General features: G+C 31.0%; 1 protein-coding gene across 4 annotated transcripts in view; it reads right to left on the reverse strand.

The window, feature by feature from the left end:
- The window catches only part of LOC115165323 (AMP deaminase 2), an 82,155-nt gene that overhangs the window by 13,714 nt on the left and 48,858 nt on the right, over positions 1 to 19,583 (reverse strand). The window lies entirely within an intron of this gene.

Here is a 19,583-nt window from a genome sequence, read left to right on the forward strand (position 1 = left end):
AAAGTGCAGTGGTGATCGACAAGTTCAACGAAAAAAGCTCTCAGAAATAGAACGACTGTTCATCCATATTTCTTCGCAAAACTCTTAGACAGAGCTATGAGAGCAAGGACTGACCATCCATGATATCAACATTATAGTTTTAACCATGTTATGAGGCTATACAGGACTGACCATCCATGATATCAACATTATAGTTTTAATCATGTTATGAGGCTATACAGGACTGACCATCCATGATATCAACATGATAGTTTTAACCATGTTATGAGGCTATACAGGACTGACCATCCATGATATCAACATTATAGTTTTAACCATGTTATGAGGCTATACAGGACTGACCATCCATGATATCAACATGATAGTTTTAACCATGTTATGAGGCTATACAGGACTGACCATCCATGATATCAACATTATAGTTTTAACCATGTTATGAGGCTATACAGGACTGACCATCCATTATATCAACATTATAGTTTTAACCATGTTATGAGGCTATACAGGACTGACCATCCATTATATCAACATTATAGTTATAACCATGTTATGAGGCTATACAGGACTGACCATCCATGATATCAACATTATAGTTTTAACCATGTTATGAGGCTATACAGGACTGACCATCCATTATATCAACATTAGAGTTTTAACCATGTTTTGAGGCTATGTAGTGTTTGTTTGCATTTACTTTGTTTACAAACATTGGAGTAAAACAAGATTATATTTTGGGTTCTGATGGGGGACAACAGTTGAACTCATGAGCTCATGAGGCATTTATAAATAAATAATATTCTTCAAGAATCATTGGGTATATATCATTCATGTATAAGTCAAAATATGGATGTAGCAACTGCTGATTGCCCTTTAAATATAGAAACTGAAAACCAAATCTTGTACAAATAGCAAGGATGAAGGAGAGGTACTGTAGCTACTAATGACTATTGACAGGCACCCTCTGTCTTCTCATCGTTCACTCCCTCTAGTCATACTTTAAGTATGTCTGGGCACCTCCAAGACGCATGATACCTACTACTAGTCTAGTTTATATATGTATGATACCTACTACTAGTCTAGTTTATAATATATATGTATGATACCTACTACTAGTCTAGTTTATATTATATATGAATGATACCTACTAGTCTAGTTTATAATATATATGTATGATACCTACTAGTCTAGTTTATATTATATATGTATGATACCTACTACTAGTCTAGTTTATGTTATATATGTATGATACCTACTAGTCTCGTTTATATTATATATGTATGATACCTACTAGTCTAGTTTATAATATATATGTCTGATACCTACTACTAGTCTAGTTTATATTATATATGTATGATACCTACTAGTCTAGTTTATATTATATATGTATGATACCTGCTACTAGTCTAGTTTATAATATATATGTATGATACCTACTAGTCTAGTTTATATTATATTTGTATGATACCTACTAGTCTAGTTTATATTATATGTGTGTGATACCTACTACTAGTCTAGTTTATATATGTATGATGCCAACTAGTCTAGTTTATATTATATATGTGTGATACCTACTAGTCTAGTTTATATTATATATGTGTGATACCTACTAGTCTAGTTTATATTATATATGTATGATACCTACTACTAGTCTAGTTTATAATATATATGTGTGATACCTACTACTGGTCTAGTTTATAATATATATGTATGATACCTGCTACTAGTCTAGTTTATATTATATATGTATGCTACCTGCTACTAGTCTAGTTTATATTATATTTGTATGATACCTACTAGTCTAGTTTATATTATATATGTATGATACCTACTACTAGTCTAGTTTATATTATATATGTATGATACCTACTAGTCTAGTTTATGTTATATATGTATGATACCTACTACTGGTCTAGTTTATATATGTATGATACCTACTACTAGTATAGTTTATATTATATATGTATGATACCTACTAGTCTAGTTTATAATATATATGTATGATACCTGCTACTAGTCTAGTTTATATTATATATGTATGATACCTACTACTAGTCTAGTTTATATTATATATGTATGATACCTGCTACTAGTCTAGTTTATATTATATATGAATGATACCTGCTTCTAGTCTAGTTTATATTATATATGTATGATACCTACTACTAGTCTAGTTTATATTATATATGTATGATACCTACTACTAGTCTAGTTTATAATACATATGTATGATACCTACTACTAGTCTAGTTTATATTATATATGTATGATACCTACTAGTCTAGTTTATAATATATATGTATGATACCTACTAGTCTAGTTTATAATATATATGTATGATACCTACTAGTCTAGTTTGTAATATATATGTATGATACCTACTACTAGTATAGTTTATATTATATATGTATGATACCTACTAGTATAGTTTATATTATATATGTATGATACCTACTAGTCTAGTTTATATTATATATGTATGATACCTACTAGTCTAGTTTATATTATATATGTATGATACCTACTAGTCTAGTTTATATTATATATGTATGATACCTACTACTAGTCTAGTTTATATTATATATGTATGATACCTACTAGTCTAGTTTATGTTATATATGTATGATACCTACTACTAGTCTAGTTTATATTATATATGTATGATACCTACTAGTCTAGTTTATATTATATATGTATGATACCTACTACTAGTCTAGTTTATATTATATATGTATGATACCTACTACTAGTCTAGTTTATGTTATATATGTATGATACCTACTAGTCTAGTTTGTAATATATATGTATGATACCTACTACTAGTCTAGTTTATAATATATATGTATGATACCTACTAGTATAGTTTATATTATATATGTATGATACCTACTAGTCTAGTTTATATTATATATGTATGATACCTACTAGTCTAGTTTATATTATATATGTATGATACCTACTAGTCTAGTTCATAATATATATGTATGATACCTACTACTAGTCTAGTTTATATTATATATGTATGATACCTACTAGTCTAGTTTATAATATATATGTATGATACCTGCTACTAGTCTAGTTTATAAAATATATGTATGATACCTACTACTAGTCTAGTTTATATTATATATGTATGATACCTGCTACTAGTCTAGTTTATATTATATATGTATGATACCTACTACTAGTCTAGTTTATATTATATATGTATGATACCTACTAGTCTAGTTTATAATATATATGTATGATACCTGCTACTAGTCTAGTTTATATTATATATGTATGATACCTACTAGTATAGTTTATGTTATATATGTATGATACCTACTAGTCTAGTTTATATTATATATGTATGATACCTACTACTAGTCTAGTTTATATTATATATGTATGATACCTGCTTCTAGTCTAGTTTATATTATATATGTATGATACCTACTACTAGTCTAGTTTATATTATATTTGTATGATACCTACTAGTCTAGTTTATAATATATATGTATGATACCTACTACTAGTCTAGTTTATGTTATATATGTATGATACCTACAACTAGTCTAGTTTATATTATATATGTATGATACATACTAGTCTAGTTTATGTTATATATGTATGATACCTACTAGTCTAGTTTGTAATATATATGTATGATACCTGCTACTAGTCTAGTTTATATTATATATGTATGATACCTACTAGTCTAGTTTATATTATATATGTATGATACCTACTACTAGTATAGTTTGTAATATATATGTAGGATATCTACTACTAGTCTAGTTTATAATATATATGTGTGATACCTACTACTGGTCTAGTTTATAATATATATGTATGATACCTGCTACTAGTCTAGTTTATATTATATATGTATGCTACCTGCTACTAGTCTAGTTTATATTATATTTGTATGATACCTACTAGTCTAGTTTATATTATATATGTATGATACCTACTACTAGTCTAGTTTATATTATATATGTATGATACCTACTACTAGTCTAGTTTATATTATATATGTATGATACCTACTAGTCTAGTTTATGTTATATATGTATGATACCTACTACTGGTCTAGTTTATATATGTATGATACCTACTACTAGTATAGTTTATATTATATATGTATGATACCTACTAGTCTAGTTTATAATATATATGTATGATACCTGCTACTAGTCTAGTTTATATTATATATGTATGATACCTACTACTAGTCTAGTTTATATTATATATGTATGATACCTGCTACTAGTCTAGTTTATATTATATATGAATGATACCTGCTTCTAGTCTAGTTTATATTATATATGTATGATACCTACTACTAGTCTAGTTTATATTATATATGTATGATACCTACTACTAGTCTAGTTTATGTTATATATGTATGATACCTACTAGTCTAGTTTATAATATATATGTATGATACCTACTAGTCTAGTTTATAATATATATGTATGATACCTACTAGTCTAGTTTGTAATATATATGTATGATACCTACTACTAGTATAGTTTATATTATATATGTATGATACCTACTAGTATAGTTTATATTATATATGTATGATACCTACTAGTCTAGTTTATATTATATATGTATGATACCTACTAGTCTAGTTTATATTATATATGTATGATACCTACTAGTCTAGTTTATATTATATATGTATGATACCTACTACTAGTCTAGTTTATATTATATATGCATGATACCTACTACTAGTCTAGTTTATATTATATATGTATGATACCTACTACTAGTCTAGTTTATGTTATATATGTATGATACCTACTAGTCTAGTTTGTAATATATATGTATGATACCTACTACTAGTCTAGTTTATAATATATATGTATGATACCTACTAGTATAGTTTATATTATATATGTATGATACCTACTAGTCTAGTTTATATTATATATGTATGATACCTACTAGTCTAGTTTATATTATATATGTATGATACCTACTAGTCTAGTTCATAATATATATGTATGATACCTACTACTAGTCTAGTTTATATTATATATGTATGATACCTACTAGTCTAGTTTATAATATATATGTATGATACCTGCTACTAGTCTAGTTTATATAATATATGTATGATACCTACTACTAGTCTAGTTTATATTATATATGTATGATACCTACTACTAGTCTAGTTTATATTATATATGTATGATACCTACTACTAGTCTAGTTTATATTATATATGTATGATACCTACTAGTCTAGTTTATATTATATATGTATGATACCTACTAGTCTAGTTTATAATATATATGTATGATACCTGCTACTAGTCTAGTTTATATTATATATGTATGATACCTACTACTAGTCTAGTTTATATTATATATGTATGATACCTACTAGTCTAGTTTATATTATATATGTATGATACCTACTAGTCTAGTTTATAATATATATGTATGATACCTGCTACTAGTCTAGTTTATATTATATATGTATGATACCTACTAGTATAGTTTATGTTATATATGTATGATACCTACTAGTCTAGTTTATATTATATATGTATGATACCTACTACTAGTCTAGTTTATATTATATATGTATGATACCTGCTTCTAGTCTAGTTTATATTATATATGTATGATACCTACTACTAGTCTAGTTTATATTATATTTGTATGATACCTACTAGTCTAGTTTATAATATATATGTATGATACCTACTACTAGTCTAGTTTATGTTATATATGTATGATACCTACAACTAGTCTAGTTTATATTATATATGTATGATACATACTAGTCTAGTTTATGTTATATATGTATGATACCTACTAGTCTAGTTTGTAATATATATGTATGATACCTACTACTAGTCTAGTTTATAATATATATGTATGATACCTACTAGTATAGTTTATATTATATATGTATGATACCTACTAGTCTAGTTTATATTATATATGTATGATACCTACTAGTCTAGTTTATATTATATATGTATGATACCTACTAGTCTAGTTCATAATATATATGTATGATACCTACTACTAGTCTAGTTTATATTATATATGTATGATACCTACTAGTCTAGTTTATAATATATATGTATGATACCTGCTACTAGTCTAGTTTATATTATATATGTATGATACCTACTACTAGTCTAGTTTATATTATATATGTATGATACCTACTACTAGTCTAGTTTATATTATATATGTATGATACCTACTACTAGTCTAGTTTATATTATATATGTATGATACCTACTAGTCTAGTTTATATTATATATGTATGATACCTACTAGTCTAGTTTATAATATATATGTATGATACCTGCTACTAGTCTAGTTTATATTATATATGTATGATACCTACTACTAGTCTAGTTTATATTATATATGTATGATACCTACTAGTCTAGTTTATAATATATATGTATGATACCTGCTACTAGTCTAGTTTATATTATATATGTATGATACCTACTAGTATAGTTTATGTTATATATGTATGATACCTACTAGTCTAGTTTATATTATATATGTATGATACCTACTACTAGTCTAGTTTATATTATATATGTATGATACCTGCTTCTAGTCTAGTTTATATTATATATGTATGATACCTACTACTAGTCTAGTTTATATTATATTTGTATGATACCTACTAGTCTAGTTTATAATATATATGTATGATACCTACTACTAGTCTAGTTTATGTTATATATGTATGATACCTACAACTAGTCTAGTTTATATTATATATGTATGATACATACTAGTCTAGTTTATGTTATATATGTATGATACCTACTAGTCTAGTTTGTAATATATATGTATGATACCTGCTACTAGTCTAGTTTATATTATATATGTATGATACCTACTAGTCTAGTTTATATTATATATGTATGATACCTACTACTAGTATAGTTTGTAATATATATGTAGGATATCTACTACTAGTCTAGTTTATAATATATATGTGTGATAGCTGCTACTAGTATAGTTTATAATATATATGTATGATACCTACTACTAATATAGTTTATATTATATATGTATGATACCTACTAGTCTAGTTTATATTATATATGTATGATACCTACTACTAGTCTAGTTTATATTATATATGTATGATACCTACTAGTCTAGTTTATATTATATATGTATGATACCTACTAGTCTAGTTTATAATATATATGTATGATACCTACTACTAGTCTAGTTTATAATATATATGTGTGATACCTGCTACTAGTCTAGTTTATATTATATATGTATGATAACTACTAGTCTAGTTTATAATATATATGTATGATACCTACTAGTCTAGTTTATAATACATATGTGTGATACCTGCTACTAGTCTAGTTTATATTATATATGTATGATACATACTAGTCTAGTTTATGTTATATATGTATGATACCTACTAGTCTAGTTTGTAATATATATGTATGATACCTGCTACTAGTCTAGTTTATATTATATATGTATGATACATACTAGTCTAGTTTATGTTATATATGTATGATACCTACTAGTCTAGTTTATATTATATATGTATGATACCTACTACTAGTCTAGTTTATAATATATATGTATGATACCTACTAGTCTAGTTTGTAATATATATGTATGATACCTGCTACTAGTCTAGTTTATATTATATATGTATGATACATACTAGTCTAGTTTATATTATATATGTATGATACCTACTAGTCTAGTTTATATTATATATGTATGATTCCTTCTACTAGTCTAGTTTATAATATATATGTATGATACCTACTAGTCTAGTTTATGTTATATATGTATGATACCTACTAGTCTAGTTTGTAATATATATGTATGATACCTACTACTAGTCTAGTTTATAATATATATGTATGATACCTACTAGTATAGTTTATATTATATATGTATGATACCTACTAGTCTAGTTTATATTATATATGTATGATACCTACTAGTCTAGTTTATATTATATATGTATGATACCTACTAGTCTAGTTCATAATATATATGTATGATACCTACTACTAGTCTAGTTTATATTATATATGTATGATACCTACTAGTCTAGTTTATAATATATATGTATGATACCTGCTACTAGTCTAGTTTATATTATATATGTATGATACCTACTACTAGTCTAGTTTATATTATATATGTATGATACCTACTACTAGTCTAGTTTATATTATATATGTATGATACCTACTACTAGTCTAGTTTATATTATATATGTATGATACCTACTAGTCTAGTTTATATTATATATGTATGATACCTACTAGTCTAGTTTATAATATATATGTATGATACCTGCTACTAGTCTAGTTTATATTATATATGTATGATACCTACTACTAGTCTAGTTTATATTATATATGTATGATACCTACTAGTCTAGTTTGTAATATATATGTATGATACCTGCTACTAGTCTAGTTTATATTATATATGTATGATACCTACTAGTATAGTTTATGTTATATATGTATGATACCTACTAGTCTAGTTTATATTATATATGTTTGATACCTACTACTAGTCTAGTTTATATTATATATGTATGATACCTGCTTCTAGTCTAGTTTATATTATATATGTATGATACCTACTACTAGTCTAGTTTATATTATATTTGTATGATACCTACTAGTCTAGTTTATAATATATATGTATGATACCTACTACTAGTCTAGTTTATGTTATATATGTATGATACCTACAACTAGTCTAGTTTATATTATATATGTATGATACATACTAGTCTAGTTTATGTTATATATGTATGATACCTACTAGTCTAGTTTGTAATATATATGTATGATACCTGCTACTAGTCTAGTTTATATTATATATGTATGATACCTACTAGTCTAGTTTATATTATATATGTATGATACCTACTACTAGTATAGTTTGTAATATATATGTAGGATATCTACTACTAGTCTAGTTTATAATATATATGTGTGATAGCTGCTACTAGTATAGTTTATAATATATATGTATGATACCTACTACTAATATAGTTTATATTATATATGTATGATACCTACTAGTCTAGTTTATATTATATATGTATGATACCTACTACTAGTCTAGTTTATATTATATATGTATGATACCTACTAGTCTAGTTTATATTATATATGTATGATACCTACTAGTCTAGTTTATAATATATATGTATGATACCTACTACTAGTCTAGTTTATAATATATATGTGTGATACCTGCTACTAGTCTAGTTTATATTATATATGTATGATAACTACTAGTCTAGTTTATAATATATATGTATGATACCTACTAGTCTAGTTTATAATACATATGTATGATACCTGCTACTAGTCTAGTTTATATTATATATGTATGATACATACTAGTCTAGTTTATGTTATATATGTATGATACCTACTAGTCTAGTTTGTAATATATATGTATGATACCTGCTACTAGTCTAGTTTATATTATATATGTATGATACATACTAGTCTAGTTTATGTTATATATGTATGATACCTACTAGTCTAGTTTATATTATATATGTATGATACCTACTACTAGTCTAGTTTATAATATATATGTATGATACCTACTAGTCTAGTTTGTAATATATATGTATGATACCTGCTACTAGTCTAGTTTATATTATATATGTATGATACATACTAGTCTAGTTTATATTATATATGTATGATACCTACTAGTCTAGTTTATATTATATATGTATGATTCCTTCTACTAGTCTAGTTTATAATATATATGTATGATACCTACTAGTCTAGTTTGTAATATATATGTATGATACCTACTACTAGTCTAGTTTATATTATATATGTATGATACCTACTAGTAGTCTAGTTGATATTATATTATATATGTATGATTCCTTCTACTAGTCTAGTGTGTAATATATATGTATGATACCTACTAGTCTAGTTTATATTATATATGTATGATTCCTTCTACTAGTCTAGTTTATAATATATATGTATGATACCTACTACTAGTCTAGTTTATATTATATATGTATGATACCTACTAGTCTAGTTTATATTATATATGTATGATACCTACTACTAGTCTAGTTTATATTATATATGTATGATACCTACTAGTCTAGTTTATATTATATATGTATGATACCTGCTACTAGTCTAGTTTATAATATATATGTATGATACCTACTACTAGTCTAGTTTATATTATATATGTATGATACCTACTAGTCTAGTTTATATTATATATGTATGATTCCTTCTACTAGTCTAGTGTGTAATATATACGTTACCAGTCAAAAGTTTGGACACACCTGCTCATTGTGTTTTTCTTTATTTTTACTACCTTCTACATTGTGAATAATAGTGAAGACATCAAAACTATGAATTCATGTAGTTACCAAAAAAAGTGTTAAAGAAATCAAAATATATTTTATATTTTAAATTCTTGACAGCTTTGCACCCTCTTGGCATTGTGAGGGCATTTTCTGTTAAACCATACTAATGCTTGGGTACTAAAATATCATTCTTTAAGCCGAGGCATTGGGCTTGAGATTGTTAAAGAAAGTAAATTATATAAGATAGAAAAGTGTGTGTTTATTAGTATAGGCTGATTCTGTGTGTGTGTGTAGAATGACCCCATGACATCCGGGCGCTCAGCCAAGAGCTGACAGAAACTAACTGGTTCCTCTTCGCTTAACTGAAGACAGGGCAAAGTGTTATATTCTGCACATAAGTGATAAAGCTGTTGTCCTGTTTGGAGCCTGTTTCTCAGGGTGAAAGATTCATGCCTTGGCCGTCAGCCAAAGGCGCTTGCTTGCCCAACTTGGGGGAACCGTTGAGGTACTTTTAGAGGGAAGTATGTCTGGAGTGACATTCTGTCATTCTGGCCCCTATTGTCCTCACTCAGTTGCGACAGACTGAGGCAACTTTTTCACCCAGTTGTCTCCCTTCACAGGGAAACCGCAGACCCCAGGGAATCCGCAGACCCCAGGGAAACCGCAGACCCCAGGGAAACCGCAGACCCCAGGGAAACCGCAGACCCCAGGGAATCCGCAGACCCCAGGGAATCCGCAGACCCCAGGGAAACCGCAGACCCCAGGGAAACCGCAGACCCCAGGGAAACCGCATTACTGACAGGAGCAGACTGAGACCCGCCTAAGGATCCAAAAGGAAGACGGGTGGGTGGATACCACCTCCGAACATAGTATAAAAAGAGAGGTGAAATTGGTCAATTTAAATCAATAGGGTCAAGAAAATAGTAAATAAAATAAAATGAAGCCCCTGTTGAGGGTACGCTCAGAGCGAGGTCTTCCTCAAGAGGGCCACAGCTGAGGTAACTAACAGGATTGAGTTGAATTGATAAGAGTGTTTAAGTGAGGTATCCTTGGACATAATTGTTAATTAGCAAGTTGCGGGCAACAAAAACTCCAGATCCATGGTACTGGGTTGATCAACAGTAGGACTGGTGAGATTAATGTGGAGTGAGGGACCAGAGCGCGAGTGCACTCGGCTTGGCGAAGCTCATTGAACGAGGGACCATAGTCCAGGTGACTCCTTGCGAGGGCATTTGACTTGGTGAAGTTCAATTTATAATGTGGAGGGACTGGAGGGCGAGTGGTCTTGCGAGGCCACTCGGCTCAGTAAAGCTCAATTTATAACGTGTATGTAATTGATAAAATGTTTTGTTGTAAATGATGTAAACAGGCATGCCTTGGGTTACTATTGTTAGATGTTATTGTGAGTGTTTTGTTATTGGATTTTGGGACCGTGTTAGATAGGAGATATGGGTACTCTGTAGGCAGTTTTGCATATTTGGGTAAACATATAAAAGGAGTTGTACCACAGCGGTTGCAATAGGTAACATTCCCGTGAGGAGACAACATCCCGTTCTGGGACCATTGATTAGGCAATACTCTGAGGGTAATATATATATATATTACCCTCAGAGTTTAACTTTTGCCATGTTATATATATATATATATATATATATATATATATATATATATTAAGGGGTGGATCAGCTTAATATTGCGGATAGATTGTTGCTTCCATCAATGTAATTGTCTCCATCAATTTCCGCAATTTCCTATTCGTTATTATTAGAGGGTAATATTGGCAACCCTTTACAAGTGACCCTTTACAAGTTTTCCTCGTCTGTCTCATTCCCCTGTGTGTTTGTGTTCCTATGTGTGTGTGTGAATGTGATATGAGAGTTGTGTGTGTGAGTTTAGAAATAAGTGTTCATCTGAAGTTTGGATAATAACATGTAAAAATGGTCATAATAAGAGATTGGAATTTTGTATAATAAACTGATTTAAATTTGGATAATAAGTTTCGATATATGGCGTTAACTTGGGGTTCTGTCCATCACTGCCCATCATAGAAGATCACGGGGTAGCGGTTAATTAATGTGAGTATCTAAGGTTTCTACGTTATATATTGATTCTGTGAAGATATGAAAAAATATATATATAAAAAAGGATGATGAATTGTATGTGTGTATAATAAAATTACTAGAGATTTCATGAAGTAATGATGGAACTAAACGATAAATAATATACTAACTTGCGCAACCAGACGTATGTCGGGTGGGAAAATAATAAATACACGTTTTTCTGAGTTGGTCCCCTTTATGGATCATTTGATAAGAGATAAGGTTAAAGCATTATATGACTGTCTAAATGCTTATAGGAATTTCTCCATCCGGGTAATACATTTAGAGAAAACTGCCCTTATTAAGGCCTGAAAAAGATATATTTTTCACAGTAAGAGATGAGTTGCTATATTTATTGAATAGATCCTTTCGCCATACAGTTACAGCGAATTAAGATGGAATCTCGACGTAAGTTATACCGTCATACAGAGCCAAATGAGGGTTTCCATCAAACTCATTATCTCTGTGGAGCTCCTGTGATGCAGTAAAGTAATTTAAATATGTTGCTTGACAAAATATATTCAGCTTTTTATTACAAGGTGCAACATCTGGTTTATAAGTCAATGAATGTCGATTTAACTCATTGACTGCTAATAAATCCCCATTGTGCATGTGAAAATCTCTGCGGAGAAACACTTTAATGAACTTTAAGGCTATTTTCTGGCAAAAATGTGTCGTTATTAAGTGCCAGATGTTAAGACTACAGACCATTATAATTTGGTTATATGCAGGATTTATTTGTCATTTCAATAGCATTGGGTCTTCGTTACTGACTGCTTCTGATTGTAATTTGAACTTTTGCCATGTTTTTTTTCTTAGAAAGTTATAGCAGCCAGTGTTTGTTTTAAGATATAAACTGGACGATTTTGCATCTTGCTTAGTTCAAATTGAACGACTCTTTAATCGCCTGATAGAATAGGCTACTAGGAATGATGTCGTAATTTAAATCACTGAATCAAATATTAATGATATGGATATGAACTGAATATATGCTTGTTAAAAACTGCAAGTGTTTGTTTTATTACCTGTAGCCTGATGAGAAGAGACAATTACTAAACCTAAAGAATTCTCATAATAGCGGATAGGCAATTGCGATAGATCTGTGACCATGATCATAGTTGATAACTAAATATGGGTATTAATTATTGCATTATAATACAAGGCTACAACAGCAATGGATGTATTTTATTTGCCGCATTACATGTACATTTTAAAGTCATGGACGTTTAATAAGTGTGAAGCAGAGGTTGGTATTAAAAAAATAGAGTAATATTATTTGGATAGACTGAAATGAAAACAATGCCATCTAATAATTTCAATTGAAATATGTTATTAGTTATTGGTGGTTTTTGGATAGAATACTAATGCCATGTTTTAGTCCGCTGGTGAAAGCGAGTCGTGCTCGCTGTGCTATATCGGGCTGTAAGGGACGCAGTGGGACATTTGCAGCAGAGGTCTGAATAGTTGAATCGGAAACGTTCTTTGATTGTTTCTGATTACTGTTGCTGGGTTTTATAGCTTAGGTAACACCATTTAATTTGAGCAAGAAGTTGATGTATTCTCAAACGATAATCTATTTCCATTGAGGGGAACAGTGTTTAAAATTAAAATAGATCCAGGTAAATGTTTTATTTTGTACTATTACGCTGATAAGACAGGACAAACTTTCTGAAGGTTCTAGCTTTGTTAAACCTCTTAACGATTAGCCCCTTTTTGGAAAATGTTGCCTAAAATGACAAATCTAACTGCCTGTAGCTCAGGACCTGAAGCAATGATATGCATATTCTTGGTACCATTTGAAAGGAAACACTTTGAAGTTTACGGAAATGTGAAAGGGATGTAGTAGAATATAACACAATAGATCTGGTAAAAGATAATACAAAGAAAAAACCAACTATTCTTTTGTATTTTTTTGCACCATCATCTTTGAAATGCAAGAGAAAGGCCGTAATGTATTATTCCAGCCCAGGTGCAATTTAGATTTTGGCCACTAGATGGCATCAGTGTATGTGCAAAGATTTAGACTGATCCAAAGAATCATTGCATTTCTGTTAAAACTTTTGTATCAAGACTGCCCAAATGTGCCTAATTTGTTAATTAATAACTTATCAGGTTCAGAATTGTGCACTCTCCTCAAACAATAGCATGGTATTCTTTCACTGTAATAGCTACTGTAAATTGGACAGTGCAGTTAGATTAACAAGAATATAAGCTTTCTGCCAATATCAGATATGTCTATGTCCTGGGAAATTTTCTTGTTACTTACAACCTCATGCTAATCGCATTAGCCTACGTTAGCTTAACCGTCCCTTGGAAGGGACACCAATCCCGAAGAAGTTTTAAACAACAGGTTTATATTTCTACTAAATCAATGCAACAGGTTAAAATGATAACATTACTGGAAAGGGGCACAATCTAAGGCGATACAGCTATTACCAATGTCATTGGACATTGGTCCAGTAACGACACTAGGATAATTTGACATGGGAGGAAATGGAGCCCGATTTTGGCTTTGGACAATCCTTGCAAGAATTAAGGACAATGGAGTTTAAAGGGTAATAAATAAAAAATACTCCTTGCTAACTCAGAGAGTTGGGTGTTTTAATCTCGTGAGAGATTTATGTAGTCTTATTCTGAAATAGATTTGTAAAGGGAACTGGCCTGGCCATTATTGCTTGTTTTTGACATATGGTTTGCAAATACCCACTCACAACACTGTCATGACGTTGGCCTGTGGGTAAGGTTTATGACCCCCCCATAAATACCTTCTCCCTTCCCCTCTCTCTCTGACCCTACTGAAGGACTGGAATAGCCTGTGTTAAATATAGAGAGTCTGGGAACATCAAACAAATAGGGAAAGGAACCATCTTTTGTTAATAAAACCAGTTGGAAATATGCTTGATAACGTAATGAGTATGTATGTCAGTTCATTGTTATCTGAGACATTATGATTGATGGCAGGACGATATAAACTGTACCGGAGAAAGTATACACCCTCTAGTTATCAGAGTCACATGGAATTGTTATGCAATTGAAATGTTTGATATTGAAATTGTTTGTTAGGAGATTAAATGTAATTTTAGCTTCCAAATGAGAGAATTGGGTTTTCATAGGGAAAGTGCCCTGCCGATCAGTGGCCAACCCTGTGAAGAGACATGGGGTTATAAACGATGAAACCCCTCCTTTCCCCCTCTCCACTATATAAGTCTTTGACGAAAAGACATTCACGTGTTCCAGTACGTGAGGACTGCAGCCTCTACGTTATAAGGACAGACACATATCAAGAACAGAACTAAGCCAACCTCGGCGTGAGCTATGGTATGAACTGGTATGAACTTTGAGCTTATTCACTACAGAAGTGATACTTCCTAGCCGTTGAGTTAGCCGCTGCTAACGTGGGCTAGGAAAGGACGGACGACGGATCCAGTCTAACAACCAGACGAAGATACCACCACCATTGACATTCTTCCACTACACAACAGGAAGATCTGTTGGCCAACCACGGCCAGCATCTACGACCAATCTACCGAAGCGCAGCTCAGAGTAAATATTTATTGCATTTTCCTTTTCCAAATGGGCGGTAATTTAGAATGCATAAGATAATGTATTTACGATAGCATAGCTGCTGTTTCTGTGTTCCTAAATCTTCCCGCTCTTTCATTCAAGCCCAACCCCCTTTTCCTTTGTGTAACCAGCCACGATACAGGCTCAGTCCACCAGGACGTTTTCTGTATGACATCATATGAATTCTGTGTATTTGTAATTCTGTGTGATTAGTTAGGTATTTAGTAAATAAATAATGAAACCCAATTTTGTATTGCTGATTCAACTTGTTAGCCAGGGTTCGTGAAGATAACCAAGAATTTATAACTTTCATGATGAGATTGAAAATAAGATAAGATTGACTGCTATCGATGTAAAATATTACTAAGTATTTTAAGAGTTTATTCAGAAGATAACAGCTCTATAAACGTTCTTCTGTGGTGCCCCGACTTTCTAGTTAATTACATTTACATGATTAGCTTAATCAGGTAATATTAATTACAGAGAAATAATTTTATAAATTAGCATGTCATATAACTTAATCCGGCATAGCCAAAGACACGACAACACATTTGTTCTGAATATTTATTAGTGGTGTTAACATGTGTTTGACTTATTGAGTGGATTATTTCCTTTGGCTTAGTGGGTTTTCACGGGTTAATGCCGAGGTATCTTAAAGGGGCACACGCATGACATTTGTGGAGTTTTACTTGAAAACATTCTTTTGATAAGAAATGTACTGTAAACTTACTGTAAACCTGGGATACGAAATGTATGTAATGTTTGACTGTTTTTCATTAAATAGTCTAACGTAGTAAGAACGACTTAGTTGAAGGGTTTGTGTGACCTCTGACCTCTGTCCTGACTTTCCAGTGTGGTTTGATCACTCTCTCTGGAAAGCCATTTGGATGATGAATTTAAGGTCATTTGTAAAACTGATTTGAAGGTCATTTGTATTACTGATAATTATGATGAAGTTTATGGTTCATAGCCCTATTTGTGATTCGGACCAACGGGGAGAAGGAGAGGGATTTGAATAATGATAGGCTGTCTATTTTCCTATGACTTTATGTGTACATTTTCTTTTTCTTTATGGAGTTATTATGGGTAGTGATTCTAATATGATTTTGTCATTTTAAATGATTTTGTTTTATTTTTAACCAGTAGTGGTGTTTTTTAAAATGTTTATACATTACTCACATTGTGAGTAGATCCAGGTAAGAAGGTTAATACTATAATTATGGATAATTATACTGTAAGTTAATATAAATGTACATTCTGACAGTGTCGATGTGTGCTAGGTTGAGGGTTTTAACTTTGAGTGCCAAGACCAATGTGGAGCGTTCTTATTCTAATTTTGGGTTGGATAATTAATTGGATTTTGATTATGATTTGAAAGCGGAATGATTTTTTTTGAAAACTGACCAATTAATTTGAGTGAAGTAATTAATGTATTATGCATTGATTGATGTTATGCTAATTGTGACATGGCCAGAGAAGTTATGTACTAAAGATGTTGACACGTCTCAGCCCTGGTGAATGGAGAGGGTGAACTATGATCCTGAGAGTGAAACTGATCCTTATATACTTGACCTATATCCATTTCCAAATTAAATTGTGAGTTTAATCACAGAGTTCAAGTAACAGACACATCTCCACATCAACTGTTCAGAGGAGACTACGTGAATTAGGTCTTTATGTTCGAATTGCTGCAAAGAAACCACTACTTAAGGACATCAATAAGAAGAAGAGACTTGCTTGTGCCAAGAAACACAAACAATGGACATTAGACCGGTGGAAATCGGTCCTTTGGTATGATGAGTCCAAATTTGAGATTTTTGGTTCCAATCGCTGTGTCTTTGTGAGACGCAGAGTAGGTGAACGGATGATCTCCGCATGTGTGGTTCCCACCATGAAGCATGGAGGTGTGATGGTGTGGAGGTGCTTTACTGGTGACACTGTCAGTGATTTATTTAGAATTCAAGGCACCCTTAACCAGCATGGCTACCACAGCATTCTGCAGCGATACATCTTTCCATCTGGTTTGCGCTTAGTGGGACTATCATGTGTTTTTCAACAGGACAATGAACCAACACACCTCCAGGCTGTGTAAGGGCTATTTGACCAAGAAGGAGAGTGATGGAGTGCTGCATCAGATCACCTGGCCTCCACAATCACCCAACCTCAATCCAATTGAGATGGTTTGGGAAGAGTTGGACCGCAGAGTGAAGGAAACGCAGCCAACAAGTGCTCAGCATATGTGGGAACTCCTTCAAGACTGTTGGAAAAGCATTCCAGGTGTAGCTGGTTGAGAGAATGCCAAGAGTGTGCAAAGCTGTTATCAAGTATATTTTGATTTGTTTAACACTTTTTTGGTTACTACATGATTCCATGTGTTATTTCATAGTTTTGATGTATTCACTATTATTCTACAATGTAGAAAATAGGGACAATAAAGAAAAACCCTTGAATGAGTAGGTGTGTCCAAATGTAAATAAGGTATCTGTTTTTTATTTTGTATAAATTTGGAAAAATGACTAAAAGCATCTTTTCATTTTGACATTATGTGGTTTTGTGTGTTGATTGATGAGGGAAAAAAGTATTCAATCCATTTTAGAATAAGGTTGTAACATAACAAAATGTGGAAAAAGTGAAGAGGTCTGAATACTTTCTGAATGCACTGTATATGTATGATACCTACTAGTCTAGTTTATAATATATATGTATGATACCTGCTACTAGTCTAGTTTATAATATATATGTATGATACCTACTAGTCTAGTTTATATTATATATGTATGATACCTGCTACTAGTCTAATTTATATATGTATGATACCTACTAGTCTAGTTTATATTATATATGTATGATACCTACTAGTCTAGTTTATATTATATATGTATGATACCTACTAGTCTAGTTTATATTATATATGTATGATACCTACTAGTCTAGTTTATATTATATATGTATGTGTTGCAGGAGATTTCGGCTTGAGTGTAAATGATTAAATAATTCTACCCTGAATTTAGAGATATGGTCTATATAGCCTGTAGAATGAGTAACTAAAGGGTTAAGCATAAGTCTCAGGAGATTGACTAGGATGAGAGAGGAATTGGGGGCTGTGTGTTTAAGTAAACATTAAGAACTATTAAACTGTGGTTGACCTGACCTAGCTTGAACCCTCCATGTTTCCCTAATCTCAGAGTACTAAAAATGTCGGCAGGATCAGGAGTTACGGTGTTGAGAGTTCTGAGGAAGAGGACAATTAACTCTTGATGTTAGTGTGTAATGTGTGTGCCTGGTATATAAGGATGTTCTGTAAAACGGACTGCAGAACGTTCTCTGAATAAACTGTAAAGATCTTTTGCAGAAAGCTGAGTCCTTGACTAATTATTATTAACCCAGGGTCTTACAAACCTTGGGGATTAGTCATGGCTTATTGATTGGTAATTAATAGCATTGGGATTCGAAAATTCCGTATCAGTATGATACCTACTAGTCTAGTTTATAATATATATGTATGATACCTACTAGTCTAGTTTATATTACATATGTATGATACCTACTACTAGTCTAATTACTTTA

This window comes from Salmo trutta, chromosome 28 (genome assembly GCF_901001165.1).
Source record: "Salmo trutta chromosome 28, fSalTru1.1, whole genome shotgun sequence".
Lineage (NCBI taxonomy): Eukaryota > Metazoa > Chordata > Actinopteri > Salmoniformes > Salmonidae > Salmo > Salmo trutta.